We start from the raw sequence: 14462 nt of genomic DNA on the forward strand, positions 1-14462 counted from the left end.
TCTTTAGTAAATTACCAACCGTTTGGTTTATCACCCAGAAGGAATTCAAGGAATTGAGTGACAGCATTATAACAATATATAAATGCGTCCCTCCCTTTTTTTTCCTCTAAGATTCTATTTATTTATTTGAGAGAGAGAGGACTACCAGCAGGGAAAGGAGAGAGAGAAGTGACTACCCACTGACCAAAGAGCTTGCTGTGGGACTGGATCCCAGGACCCGGGGATCATGGCCTGAGCTGAAGGCAGACGCCAACCGATTGAGCCCCCCAGGCGACCCCCTGCTTTTTTATATAGATAAGATTTCTCAAGAATTACATTGTTTTAAAGGAAAAAGGGAAAGAGAAAGAAAACAATAAAATTGATAATATTCTACCTCATTACAACAAGAGGAAATAGCTACCCAAAAACATATGGGCTAATTGGAAGAATGAAAAGCTTCATTCCTTTCATAAAGCAATGCATTTTCTTTTCTTTTCTTTTTTTTAAATTTTATTTATTTTAGAGAGAAAGTGAGAGAGAGCACAAGCAGGGAGAGGAAAAGGAAGAAGCAGACTCACCAGTGACCAGGGAGCCAGATGCAGGACTCTATCCCAGGGTCCTGGAAACATGACCTGAGCCCAAAGTCCACACTTAAACAACTGAGCCATCCAAGTGCCCCTAAGCAATGCATTTTCAATAAATCTTGTTTTTCTTTAGTGATTATCAAAATGTATTGATATGTTGGTTTGATCAAATGCCCATTAATAATTGTAATAATAACTCAAAGCAGAACTTTTTCTCCTTAATGTTTGGAGACCTTTGCTTACAACAAATTAAGAATTCAAATACTGTTGCCAAGAAGTATGATAGGGATAATGAATGAAAGTTCTGAGTACAAAAAAACACAATTGCATCAGGATCAAATTTGAGGAGGAACTTGAAATGGAAACAGAAGCTCAAGAAGTAAAAGGAATGGGTAAAAATTACTTTTTTTTAAAGATTCTATTTATTTATTTGACAGACAGAACACAAGTAGGCAGAGAGGCAGGCAGAGAGAGGGGGAAAAACAGGCTCATCACTGAGCAGAGAGCCCAATGTGGGCTTGATCCCAGGACCCTGGGATCATGACCTGAGCCAAGGGCAGCTGCTTAACCAACTGAGCCACGCAGGTGCTCCAATAAAAATTACTCTTAAAGATGAAGTGGGTATATATACAATGTTTTGTTTTGAAATAATTTTAGATTTACAGAAGAATTGTAAAGATAACACAAAGAGTTCCCCTATACCCTTCCCTTCAGTTTTCCCTAATGTTAATATCCTACATAGCCATTGCACAATTATCAACACTAAGAAATTGGCATTAGTACAACATTACTAACTATATACATCATATGGATTTCACCAGTTTTTCAATTAATGTCCATTTTCTGTTGCATGAGTTAGTCCAGAATATTACATTGCATTTAGTGGTCACGTCTTAGTCATCTGTCTCATATAAAAGTTTTTAAGACTTTCCTTGCGTTCATGACCTTGCCACTTTTGAAGAGTAATGGTTGGATATTTTGTAGGTTGGCCCTCAATTTTGGGTTTGCCTGATGTTTTCTGGTGGTTATACAAGAGTTAACGGTATTGGGGAGACGAAAACATAGATGAAGGGCACTTCTCATAGCATATTAAGGAGTACATGATGTCAGCAACTATTGACAATATTAGTCTTGATGACTTGGTTAAGGCTGTCAGGTTTATCCACTTTTATCCACTGTAAAGTTACTGGTTTTTTTCCTTTTGTGTACTGTTTTTGGTAGAAGGCTTCCATCTTACACAGAAGAGGAGGGAAATAGAGATCCACCTCCTGGAGAGAGGAGTATCACAGAATTTATGGACATATATTAAACCCACCATACCAATAAATATTTTGAGGAAGATAATTAGAAGTATACAAATACATTGTTTCACCCTAGAGTTTCAATAATTTTCATTCTTCTTTGGGTCTTGCCTGAAACAGTTATTACTGTGTGTGTTTTTTTTTTTAAATATGCTTTCTGAGCTCAGTTTCTTTTTTATTGAGATATGATTGACATAAATTAGTTTCAGGTATACAGTGTAATGATTTGTTACCTGTATATTCTGTAAACTGATTACAATAATAATTCTAGTTACATCCATCCCCCAATTATTTTCTTTTCTGTGATAAAAATTTTTAAGATATACTTTCTTAGCAACTTTTAAATCAAGCATATTTCATAGATATAGCAGGTCCAGTTCTAGACCACTGCAATAAAGTGAATATCGAAATAAAGCAAGTCAGGGCACTTGGGTGGCTCAGTGTGGTAAGCCTCTGCCTTCAGCTCAGGTCATGACCTCAGGGTCCTGGGATCGAGCCCCACATTGGGCTCTCTGCTCGGCAGGGAGCCTGCTTCCCCCTCTCTCTCTCTGCCTTCCTGTGATCTCTCTCTGTGTGTCAAATAAATAAATAATAAATCTTTGAAAAAAGTAATAAAGCAAGTCAAATGAATTTTTTGGTTTCCAGTGCATGGGAAAGTAATGTTTAACCTATACTATAGTCTATTAAGTGTGCAATAGCATTATGTCTAAAAACACAATGTACATACCAAAATTTTAAAAATACATTGTTGCTAAAAAATGCTACCACTCTCCGAGTAATAATCTTTTGACTGGTGGAGAATTTTGCCTTAATTCTTAATGTTGATGGCTGCTTACTCACCAGGAGGGTGTTGCTGAAGGTTGGGTAGCTGTGGCAGTTTCCTTAAGGCAACAATGAAGTTCCTTGCATCAGTACTTTTCCTTTCACTAATGATGTTTCCGGAGAACACAGTACTGCTCAAAACCATTTTAGTAACACAACTTTCATATTTGAAGTCAATCCTCTAAACCCTGCTGCTGCTTTATCAACTTAGTTTATGTACCATTTTAAGTCTTTTGTTGTCGTTTCAACTCTCTTTACAACAACTTCACTAGGTGTAGTTTCCTTCTCAAGAAAATACTTTCTTTGTTCACCCATAAGAAACAACTCCTCACCCATTCAAGGTCTGTCAGTGAGATTGCAGCGAGTGAGTCACATCTTCAGGCTCCATTTCTAAATCTAGTTCTTTTGTTAGTTACACCACATCTGCAGTTACTTCTTCCAAAGTCCTGTTAATATTGATATTTTGACCTCCTCCCAGGAATAATGGATGTCCTTAATAGCGTCTAGAATGCTGAATCCTTTCCAACAGGTTTTCCATTTATTTTGCCCAGCTCCATTTATGGCAGCTCTAGCCTTACAACTGGATTTCTTAGTTGAGACTTGAAAGTTGAAATTAATCTTCCCATGAGTTGCAAAATGGATGTTGTGTTACCAAAAATAACTTTAATTTTATCATATATCTCCAACAGAAATCTTGGGTGATCAAGTACATGGCCAATGAGCAGTGCTATTTTGAAAGTATCATCTTTCTGAGCAGTAAGTTTCCATAATAAGCTTAAAACATTCATTAAACCATTTTATAAACAGACGTGCTGTCATCCATGCTTTGCCGTTCCATTGAACAACGAAGTGCTCACAAGAGTACTTCCAGAGTAGCTTTGGGACAGGTCTTAAGAGCCCTGGGATTTTCAAAATAGCAAATGAGCACTGTCTTCAGTTTAAAGTCACCAGCTGTCCTAACCCCTAACAAGAGAGTTGGCCTGTCCTTTGAAGCTGTGAAGCCAGGCACTAACTTCTCTGTAGCTCTGAAAGTCTTGGATGACATCATCTTCCAATAGAAGGCTGTTTTGTTTACAATTGAAAATATGTTTAGTGTAGCCTCCTTCGTGAATGATCTGAGCTGGATCTCCTGGATAACTTCCTGCAGGTTCAACATCAACACTTGCTGCTTCACCTTTTACTTTTATGTGATGAAGGTGCCTTCTCTCTTCAGACTTTATGAACCACCTCTGCTGGCTTCAAGCTTTTCTTCTGCAGCTTCCTCAGTTCTAAAGCCTTTTAAAATCAGAGAATGGGGTCTTACTCTGGATTAGGCTTTGCCTTAAGGGAATGTTGTGGTTTGATTTTCTATGCAGATCACTGAAACGTTATCCATATCAGCAATCTGGCCGTTTTGCTTTCTTAACATTGGTGTATTCACCAGAATAGCACTTTTTATTTATTTATTTTTTATTTTTTTTATTCATTTATTTGTTTATTTACAGCATAACAATGTTCATTGTTTTGGCATCACACCCAGTGCTCAATGCAGTATGTGCCCTCCCTATTACCCACCACCTGGTTCCTCAACCTCCCTCCCACCCCACCCCCCCCTCCGCCCCTTCAAAACCCTCTGGTTGTTTTTCAGAGTCCATAGTCTCTCATGGTTCATCTCCCCTTCCAGATTCCCTCAACTCCCTCTCCTCTCCATCTCCTCATGTCCTCCATGTTCTTTGTTATGCTCCACAAATAAGTGAGACCATATGATACTTGACTCTCTCTGCTTGACTTATTTCACTCAGCATAATTTCTTCCAGTCCCGTCCATGTTGCTACAAAAGTTGGGTATTCATCCTTTCTGATGGAGGCATAATACTCCATTGTGTATATGGACCACATCTTCCTTATCATTCATCCGTTGAAGGGCATCTTGGTTCTTTCCACAGTTTGGCGACCGTAGCCATTGCTGCAATAAATAAACATTGGGGTACAGATGGCCCTTCTTTTCAGTACATCTGTATCTTTGGGGTAAATACCCAGCAGTACAATTGCAGGGTCATAGGGAAGCTCTATTCTTAATTTCTTCAGGAGTCTCCACACTGTTCTCCAAAGTGGCTGCACTAACTTGCATTCCCACCAACAGTGTAAGAGGGTTCCCCTTCCTCCACATCCTCTCCAACACACGTTTCCATGCTCTTGGATTGGAAGAATAAACATTGTTAAAATGTCTATACTGCCTAGAGCAATCTATACTTTTAATGCCATTCTGATCAAAATTCCACCAGTATTTTTCAAAGAGCTGGAGCAATAATCCTAAAATTTGTATGGAATCAGAAGAGACCCCGAATTGCTAAGGAAATGTTGAAAAACAAAAACAAAACTGGCGGCATCACGTTACCCGATTTCAAGCTTTACTACAAAGCTGTGATCACCAAGACAGCGTGGTACTGGCATAAAAACAGACACATAGACCAGTGGAACAGAGTGGAGAGCCCAGATATGGACCCTCAACTCTATGGTCAAATAATCTTCGACAAAACAGGAAAAGATATTCAATGGAAAAAAGACAGTCTCTTCAATAAATGGTGCTGGGAAAACAGGACAGCGATATGTAGAAGAATGAAACTCAACCATTCTCTTACACCGTACACAAAGATAAACTCGAAATGGATAAAAGACCTCAACGTGAGACAGGAATCTCTCAGAATCCTAGAGGAGAACATAGGCAGTAACCACTTCGATATCAGCCACAGCAACTTATTTCAAGATATGTCTCCAGGGGCGCCTGGGTGGCTCAGTGGATTAAGCCACTGCCTTCGGCTCAGGTCATGATCTCAGGGTTCTGGGATCGAGCCCCACATAGGGCTCTCTGCTCCGCAGGGAGCCTGCTTCCTCCTCTCTCTCTGCCTGCCTCTCTGCCTACTTATGATCTCTCTCTCTGTCAAATAAATAAATAAAATCTTTAAAAAAAAAAAAAAGATATGTCTCCAAAGGCCAAGGAAACAAAAGCAAAAATGAACTTTTGGGACTTCATCAAGATCAAAAGTTTCTGCACAGCAAAGGAAACAGTCAACAAAACAAAAAGGCAACCTACGGATTGGGAGAAGATATTTGCAAATGACAGTACAGACAAAAGGTTTATATCCAGGATCTATAAAGAACTTCTCAAACTCAACACACACAAAACAGATAATCATATCAAAAAATGGGCAGAAGATATGAACAGACACTTCTCCAACGAAGACATACAAATGGCTATCAGAATAGCACTTTTAATTTCCTTCAAGAACTTTCCTTTGCATTCACAACTTGTGTTTTAAGGAACAGGGAGGTCTGAGAAGAGGGAGAGAGATGGCGGAACCGTTTAGTCAATGATGCAGTCAGAATACACACATTTATCAATTAAGTTTGCCATCTTATATGGGTGCGGTTTTTGGCACCCTGAAACAATTATATAGTAATATCAAAGACTGATAATCAGAGATCACCACAATAAGTATAATAATAATGAAAAAGCTTAGAGTGCTGTGAGAATTATCAGAATGAAACATGAGACACAAAGGGAACAAATGTTGGAAAAATGGTGCCAATAGACTTGCTTGATGCAGGATTGCCACAAACCATCAATTCGTAAGAAATACGGTATCTGTAAGGTGCAATCAAGTGCAGTACAATATAATTAGATTCATCTGTATCAGAAGTTGAGAAGCATTTTCAGAATGAGGTGCTATTAAAAAGCACAGAAAGAGAGCAAGTGCTATCAAGAGTGATAGCAAGTAGACCCTTGCCAGTTCATTAAGTGGATATGCATTGGCCTAGATACGCAGAGTGATGTCAGGAGATTGATGGCAACAAAGCTTGGGCTCTCAGGTCAAATACAGGTTGACTGGTCAGGTTATCAAGTCAAATGGCAAGTGAAGTGGTACAGGATAGACAAAAATTTATAAACTAATTCTCTTTGATTAGCTCCTTTCCCCTGGCTTCATGTTTCCATTATGAGGAGAATAACCCAGTTTTTCCTCTCAGTACTTCGTTTACTCCTCCCCAGAAGTTACTCCCCAGAAGTTACTTGGCCTGTTTCATGCTCTGGAGCTAAGAAAATAAACTCAGCCCCTCCCTCTCTTTTCATCTTTTGAAGCTAGCCTGCCTGCAAGGAGGATGCAAATCTGATTTCCCCTGATGTGCATGCTGTAAGGGAGAAAGCTGAATTTGTCCAGCTTGCATTAATAGAATAAGTTTGTGTATTTAGAGAGCATTAGCAACCCCATTTGGCCATATAAATAGCCACATTTTCCGATTTTGATTCTTTAAGCGATAAACCTGACTTTTTTTTAAACCTCCATATCTCTGATATGGAGATATCACACATATATCTGTGTGTCTTTATGAATTTCAGCCTTTGAAGAGGAATAAGACAATATTTATTAATCTTAAGCATCAAAAATGAATAGTAGTAGTTTCCTATTTAAATAATTTTTTATTGTTATGGTCTCCTGCTAAAGAATGAAAATTAACCTACTTTACAATAAAAGAAAGTTGACGCCCATGGGTTTCACTAGTTTTGCCATTACCCAGATGCAGCTGTACTTACACCAGTGGAACAGATTATTGAAGATTCAGTAGTTCCCTGGCCTGGGAAAGATAAAGCTGGGGTGCTGCCCTATAGGATGTAGTAGATGTTCTAAACTCGTCATCAGTATCTCATACTATACCTCCCATAAACAGAATACATGAGTACAATACCTGAGGGTTTAAGGAAGAAGTGTCACCTCTCACTATTATGCCTAATAAGCTCCTTCGAAATCTATGCTTTCTGTCCGATTCTGCTGTCAAGAGCTCTTAGTATACAAGGGAGGAATGTTTCTCCTAGGAATGCAACAACAGTCTTATTAAATTAGAATCGAAGGCTGCCACCCAGTTATGTGGGTTTGCAAGTGTGAACTGGTTCAACTAGTAAATAGGTGTGGCTATAGTGACTAATTCTGATCATTGGGGAAATAGGGTTGCTGCTACACAATGGAGGCAAAGAGGAATGGAGATAGCTCCATGATGAAAAGTCTCTTAGCGCCCCTAAGTTAGTAACAGAGTAGAGCAACTCCATGCATTCCCATAAATGCTCAGAACGCTCAGAAAGAGAAATCAGATTATGGTGGAAGATATTTTCAATGGGTCTCCCACATTTCTGCATTTTTAGCAAGCACATCTAACTGCTCTTTGTTCGGGACAATATTTTCAAGGACGTTTGTATATCAAACAACCTTGGTAAACAGAGATAGTATCTACCCCCAGTGCAAAGAGTAGATTTGCTTACAGCCCTGGAAGATACAGTGTTTCCTCTGTCCTTGTTAAGTATTAGATTTCCCTTAGTTCAGAGATTTTCTACTGTAACACACCCCACTGTGTATGGAGCATTAATCTGGACCCATACATGTTACCTCCATATGATCCAGATAAGCAGAACTATAAAGACATGCAGATGTCCATGCTGTGAATAAAAAAGTCCTTCCTTAGTCTCAGACCCAGGAGGCTCATGTCTTCTGCCAGCATCCATGAAACTGGGTTAGCAAACTTTAAAGCTTTCAAGCAGAGTAAATTCTCAAACCCTTCACACTTCTTGATTTCCCTGAATAAGGAACCTTAATAATCTGAGACAGTGATTGAGGCAACAGACATGGAATGGTGTACAAGAAATAAATAACAAATTCTAACAACAATCTTATGACCGGTTGCAGAAATGAGGGTTAAACCATCTATTTTTCCGTCATGGAAGTTTTATGTACTAAATTCTGTGATAAACATTTAAAATTTAGTTATCTTTAAAACTTTAGTACTTATTCATATGTGAAGTAAAATAATCCCAAGCATTTACTGGGTAAAAGGTACTATGCTATTTAGCAACTTTCCTCCCAGTGAAGTAGATGATGATATGCCTATTTGCAGAGGAAGAAATAAATTGAGACTCAGAATCCAGGTAAATTGATCAAGGTTAATTTTCATTAGGGTTTTAGAAGAAGTCTTCTTAGTGAGGTATTCCTTAAATATCTTATCTGATATTTTAATCCCTTTCTCTACAAATATTTTATGTCTCCCTTCTCTGCTTTATCATCCTTTTTTTCTTTTTCTTTTAAGCTTTTATATGCCTGTTAAGACAGTGCAACATTGGGGTGCCTGGGTGGCTCAGTGGGTTAAACCCTCTGCCTTCAGCTCAGATCATGATCGCAGGGTCCTGTGATCGAGCCCCATATACGGCTCTCTGCTCAGCCGGGAGCCTGCTTCCTCCTCTCTCTCTGCCTGCCTCTCTGCCTGCTTGTGATCTCTGTCTATCAAACAAATAAATAAAATCTCTAAAAAATAGACAGTGCAATATTAGTTTCAGGTGTACAATATAGTGATTCAGCTATTCCGTGCAACACCCAGTGCTCATCACAGCTAGTGCCCTCCTTAATCCCCATCACTATTTAAACCATCCTTCCACCTACTTCCCTTCTGGTAACCACCAGTTCTCTACAATGAAGATTCTGATTCTTGCTTTGCCTCTTTCTTCCCCTTTGCTCATTTGTTTCATAAATCCCACATATGTGTGAAATCCTATGTATTTGTCCTTCTCTGATTTATTTTGTTTAGCATAATATTCTCTAGCTCCATCCACACCATTGAAAATGGCAAGATTCCATTACTTTTATGGCTGATTAATATTCAATTGTGTATATATACCACATCTTCTTTATTCATTCATCAGTTAATGAACACTTGGGCTGTTTCTGTAATTTTGCTATTGTGGTTAATATTGCTATAAATACCAGGGTGCATGCATCCCTTTGAATCAGCATTTTTGTATGCTTTGGGTAAATACTTAATAGTGCAATTGTGGTATCATAGGGTAGCTCTATTTTCAGCCTTTTGAAGAACCTCCATGTTGTTTTCCACAGTGGCTGCACCAGTTTGCATTCCCACCCAATAGCGTAAAAGGGTTCTCCTTTCTCCATATCCTACTAACATCTGTTGTTTCCTGAGTTGTTCATTTTAGCCATTCTGACCACTCACTGTGGTTTTTGATTTGTATTTCCCTGATGATGAGTGGTGTTGAGCATTTTTATGTGTCTGTTAGCAATTCGTATGTCTTCTTTGGAGAAACGTTCGTTCATGTCTTCTGCCCATTTCTTGACTGGACTTTTTGGCTTTTAGGTGTTGAGTTTAGTAAGTTCTTTATAGGTTTTGGTTACTAGCCCTAGATCTGATATGTGATTTGCATATATCTTCTCCCATTCCGAAGGTTGGCTTTTAGGTTTGTTGATTGTTTCCTTGGCTGTGCAGAAGTTTTTTTATCTTGATGAAATCCCAATAGTTCATTTTTGCTTTTGTTTCCCTCACCTCTGCAGATTTGTCTAGTAGAAAGTTTATGAAGCTGAGGTCAAAAAGGTTGCTGCCTTTGTTTTGCTCTAGGATTTTGATGGATTCCTGTCTCATATTTAGGTCTTTCATCCCTTTTGAATTTATTTTTGTGTATGAGGTAATAAAGTGGTCCAGTTTTATTCTTCTTCATGTTGCTATCCAAATTTCCCAACACCTTTATTTATTTATTTATTTATTTATTTATTTGACAGAGAGAGAGGAGAGAGAGAGAACACAAGCAGTGGGGGAGGGAGAAGCAGGCTTCCCGCCGACCAGGGAGCCCAGAGGAGGGATCGATCCCAGGACTCTGGGATTATGACCTGAGCCGAAGGCAGACGCTTAACAAGCCACCCAGGCGCCCAACACCATTTGCTGAAGAAGCTCTTCTTTTTCTTTTGGACATTCTTTCCTGCTTTGTTGAAGATTAGTTGGCCATAGAGTTAAGGGTCCATTTCTGAGTTCTCTATTCTGTTCCATTGACCTATGTGTTTGTTTTTGTGCCAGTACCATATTGTGTTGGTGATCACAGCTTTGTAATAGAGCTTGAAGTCTGGGATTGTGATGCCTCCAGCTTGGGTGTTCTTTTCAATATTACTTTTGCTATTCAGGGTCTTTTCTAGTTTCATACAAATTTTAGAATTGTTTATTCTAGCTCTGTGAAAAATGCTGGCGTTATTTTGATAGGGATTGCACTGAATGTGTAGATTGCTCTGGGTAGCTATACACATTGTAACAATATTTGTTCTTCCAATACATGAACATGGAACACTTTTCCATTTCTTTGTGTCTTCCTCAGTTTCTCTCAGAAGTGATTTAGTTTTCAGAGCACAGATCTTTTACCTCTTTGGTTAGGTTTATTCCTACCTACCTCTTATTGTTTGGGGTGCAATTGAAAGAAGGATTGATTCCTTGGTTTTACTTTCTGTTGCTTCATTATTGGTGTACAGAAATGCAACAGACTTCTGTTTGTTGATTTTTTTATCTTGTATCTTTGCTGAATTCCTATATCAGTTCCAGTAATTTTTTAGTGAAGTCTTTCGGGTTTCCTACCAAGAGTACAATGTTGCCTGTGAAGAGTGAAAGTTTGACTTCTTCCTTGCGGATTTGCATGCTTTCTTTCTTTTTGTTGTCTGATTGTTGAGGCTAGGACTTCCAGTACTGTGTTGGACAGCAGAGAGTCGACATACCTATCATGTTCCTGACATTAGGGGAAGCACTCTCAGTTTTTCCCCATTGAGGACAATATTAGCTGTGGGTCTTTCATATATGGCCTTTATAATGTTGAAGTATGTTCCCTCTATCCCTACATTGTGGAGGATTTTTATCAAGAAAGGATGTTGTATTTTGTTAAATGCTTTTTCTGCATCCATTGAGATGATCATATTGTTCTTATCCTTCCTTTTGTTAATTATTTGTTCATTAATTTGAACCACCTCTCAGCCCAGAAATAAATCCCACTTGGTCATGGTGAATAATCCTTTTAATATGCTATTGGATCTGATTGGATTTTTGCATCCATGTTCATCAGGGATATTGGTCTGTCATTCTTTTTAGTGGGGTCTTTGCCTGGTTTCGGGATCAAGGTACTGCTGGCCTCATGAAAAGAGTCTGGAAGTTTTCCTTCCCTTTCTATTTTTTGGAACAGTTTCAGAAGAGTGAGTATTAATTCTTTAAATGTTTGGTAGAATTCCCCTGGGAAGCCACACAGCCCTGGCTGTGTGTTTGTTTGTTTGTTTGTTGGGAGAGTTTTGATTACTGATTCAATTTCTTTCCTGGTTATGGGTCTGTTCAGGTTTTCTGTTTCTTCCTATTTCACTTTTGGTAGTTTATATGTTTCCAGGAACTTATCCATTTCTTCCAGATTGTTTAATGTGTTGGCATATAATTGCTCATAATATTCTCTTATAACTGTATTTCTTTGGTGTTCGTTGTGACATCTCCTCTTTCAATCATGTTTTTGTTTATTGGGTCCTTTCTCTCTCCCTCCCTCTCTCTTTCTCTCTCTTTCTCTCTTCACTCCCCCCTGCCTTCTTTTGTTTTGGTAAGTGTGGCTAGGGGTTTATTAATCTTGTTAATTCTTTCAAAGAATCAGCTCCTAGTTTCATTGATTTTTCTACTGTGGTTTTTTTTTTTTTAAATCATTGATTTCTGCTCTAACCTGTATTATTTCCCTTCCCTTCTCCTGCTGGATTTAGGCTTTATTTGCTTTTCTTTTATCCACCTCCTTCAGGTATAAGGGTAGGTTGTGTATTTGTGTATTTTCCTTGCTTCTTTAGGAAGGCCTAGATTGCAAAATACTTCCCTCTTAGGATTGCCTTTGCTGTATCCCAAAGGTTTTAGACATGTTTTCATTTTCAATTGCTTCCATTTTTTTAAAATTCTTTAATTTCCTGGTTGTCCCATTCATCCTTTAGTAGGATGTTTTTAATCTCTATGTATTTGTGGTCCTTCCAAATTTTTTCTTGTGATTGACTTCAAGTTTCATAGCATTGTGGTCTAAAAATATGCATGGTATGATCTCAGTCTTTTTACCAGATGAGGCATGATTTGTGACCCAGTATGTGGTCTATTCTGGAGAAGGTTCCATGTGCACTTGAAAAGAATGTGTATTCTGCTGCTTTAAGATGAAATGCTCTGAATATATATGTTAAGTCCATCTGGTCCAGTATGTCATTCAAAGTCCTTGTTTTCTTCATCTTCTGCTTAGATGATCTGTCCATTGCTGTGAGGGCACTGTTAAAGTCCCCTACTATTATTATGTTGTTATCAGTGAGTTTAAGTTTGTTGTTGATTTATATATTTGGCTGCTCCCAGGTTATGGGCATAAATATTTATAATTGTAAGATCTTCTTGTTGGATAGATACTTTTATTATGATACAGTGTCTCTCTCGTCATCTCTTATTACAGCCTTTGGTTAATAATCTAGTTGGTCTGACATAAGTATAGTTACTTCAGCTTTCTTTTGATGTCCATTAGCATGATAAATTGTTCTCTACCCCCTCTCTTTCAGTCTGGAGGTGTCTTTGCATCTAAAATGAGTCTCTTATAAGAGACCCATCATATTGATGTGTCTTGTTTTTTAATCCATTCTGATACCCTGTATCTTTTGATTAGAGCATTTGGTCCATTTACACTGAGTAAGTACTGAAAGATATGAATTAAGTGCCATTGTTTTATCTGTAAAGTTGCTCTTCCTGTAGATTTTCTGTTTCTTTCTAGTCTTTGATTTCTCTTTCCTGCTCAAAGAGTCCCCTTTAATATTTCTTACAGAGCTGATTTAGTTTTCATGAACTCTGTTAATTGTTGTTTGTCTTGGAAACTCCTCATTTCTCCTTCTATACTGAATGATAGCTTGATGTATAAAGTTTCTTGGTTGCATATTGTTCCCATTTAGCATGATATATCATTCCTGACATAATATATCAGTCCTTTCTGGCCTATCAGGTCTTTGTGGCCAGGTCTGCTGCCAGCCTTATGTTTCTACCATTATAAGTTTAGAACCATTTTCCCCTGCTTTCAGAATTCTCTATCTTTGTATTTTGCAAGTTTCACTATGATATTCATGCAGTTGACCTGTTTTTGTTGATTTTGAGGGCAGTTCTTTGTACCTCTTGGACTTGAATGCCTCTTTTTCCCTTGATTAGGGAGGTTCTCAGCTATAATTTCTTCAAATAAGTCTTCTGTCCCTTTCCCTGATCTTCTGTGACTCCTATGATACGGATATTATTTTTCTTTGGGGAATCACTGAGTTCCCTGAGTCTACCTTTGTGATGTAATAGTTTTCTTTCCCTCTTCTTTTCAGTTTCATTATTTTCCATAATTTTACTCTCTATATCACCTATTATCACTGCCTCTTCAATCCTCATTGTAATTATATTCAGTCTGCATCTCAGTTACAGCATTTTAAAAATTTCAGCCTAACTAGTTTTAAGGTCTTTTATCTCAGCAACAAGCATTTCTGTGGTGTTTTCTATGCTTCTTTCAAGCCAGCTAGTAGTTTTATGACCACTTTTGATCTAATTCTTGTTTAGATATATTGCTTATATCTGTTTTGAGCAAGTCCCTAGTTACGATATCTTTCTGACCTTTTTTATGGGGAGAATTCCTCCATCTTGTCTTTTTTTTTTTTAAAGATTTTTTTTCTTTATTTATTTGACGGAGATCACAAGTAGACAGAGAGGCAGGCAGAGAGAGAGGAGGAAGCAGGCTCCCCGCTGAGCAGAGAGCCCGATGCGGGGCTCGATCCCAGGACCCTGAGATCATGACCTGAGCCAAAGGCAGCAGCTTAATCCACTGAGCCACCCAGGCGCCCCCCATCTTGTCATTTTGGCTAACTTTCTATCTTTTGCATGTTATGAAAGCTTGTTATGTTTCCTGCACCTCAGAGTAACGCTATATTAAAAAG

This window comes from Meles meles, chromosome 2, assembly GCF_922984935.1.
Source record: "Meles meles chromosome 2, mMelMel3.1 paternal haplotype, whole genome shotgun sequence".
Taxonomy (NCBI): domain Eukaryota; kingdom Metazoa; phylum Chordata; class Mammalia; order Carnivora; family Mustelidae; genus Meles; species Meles meles.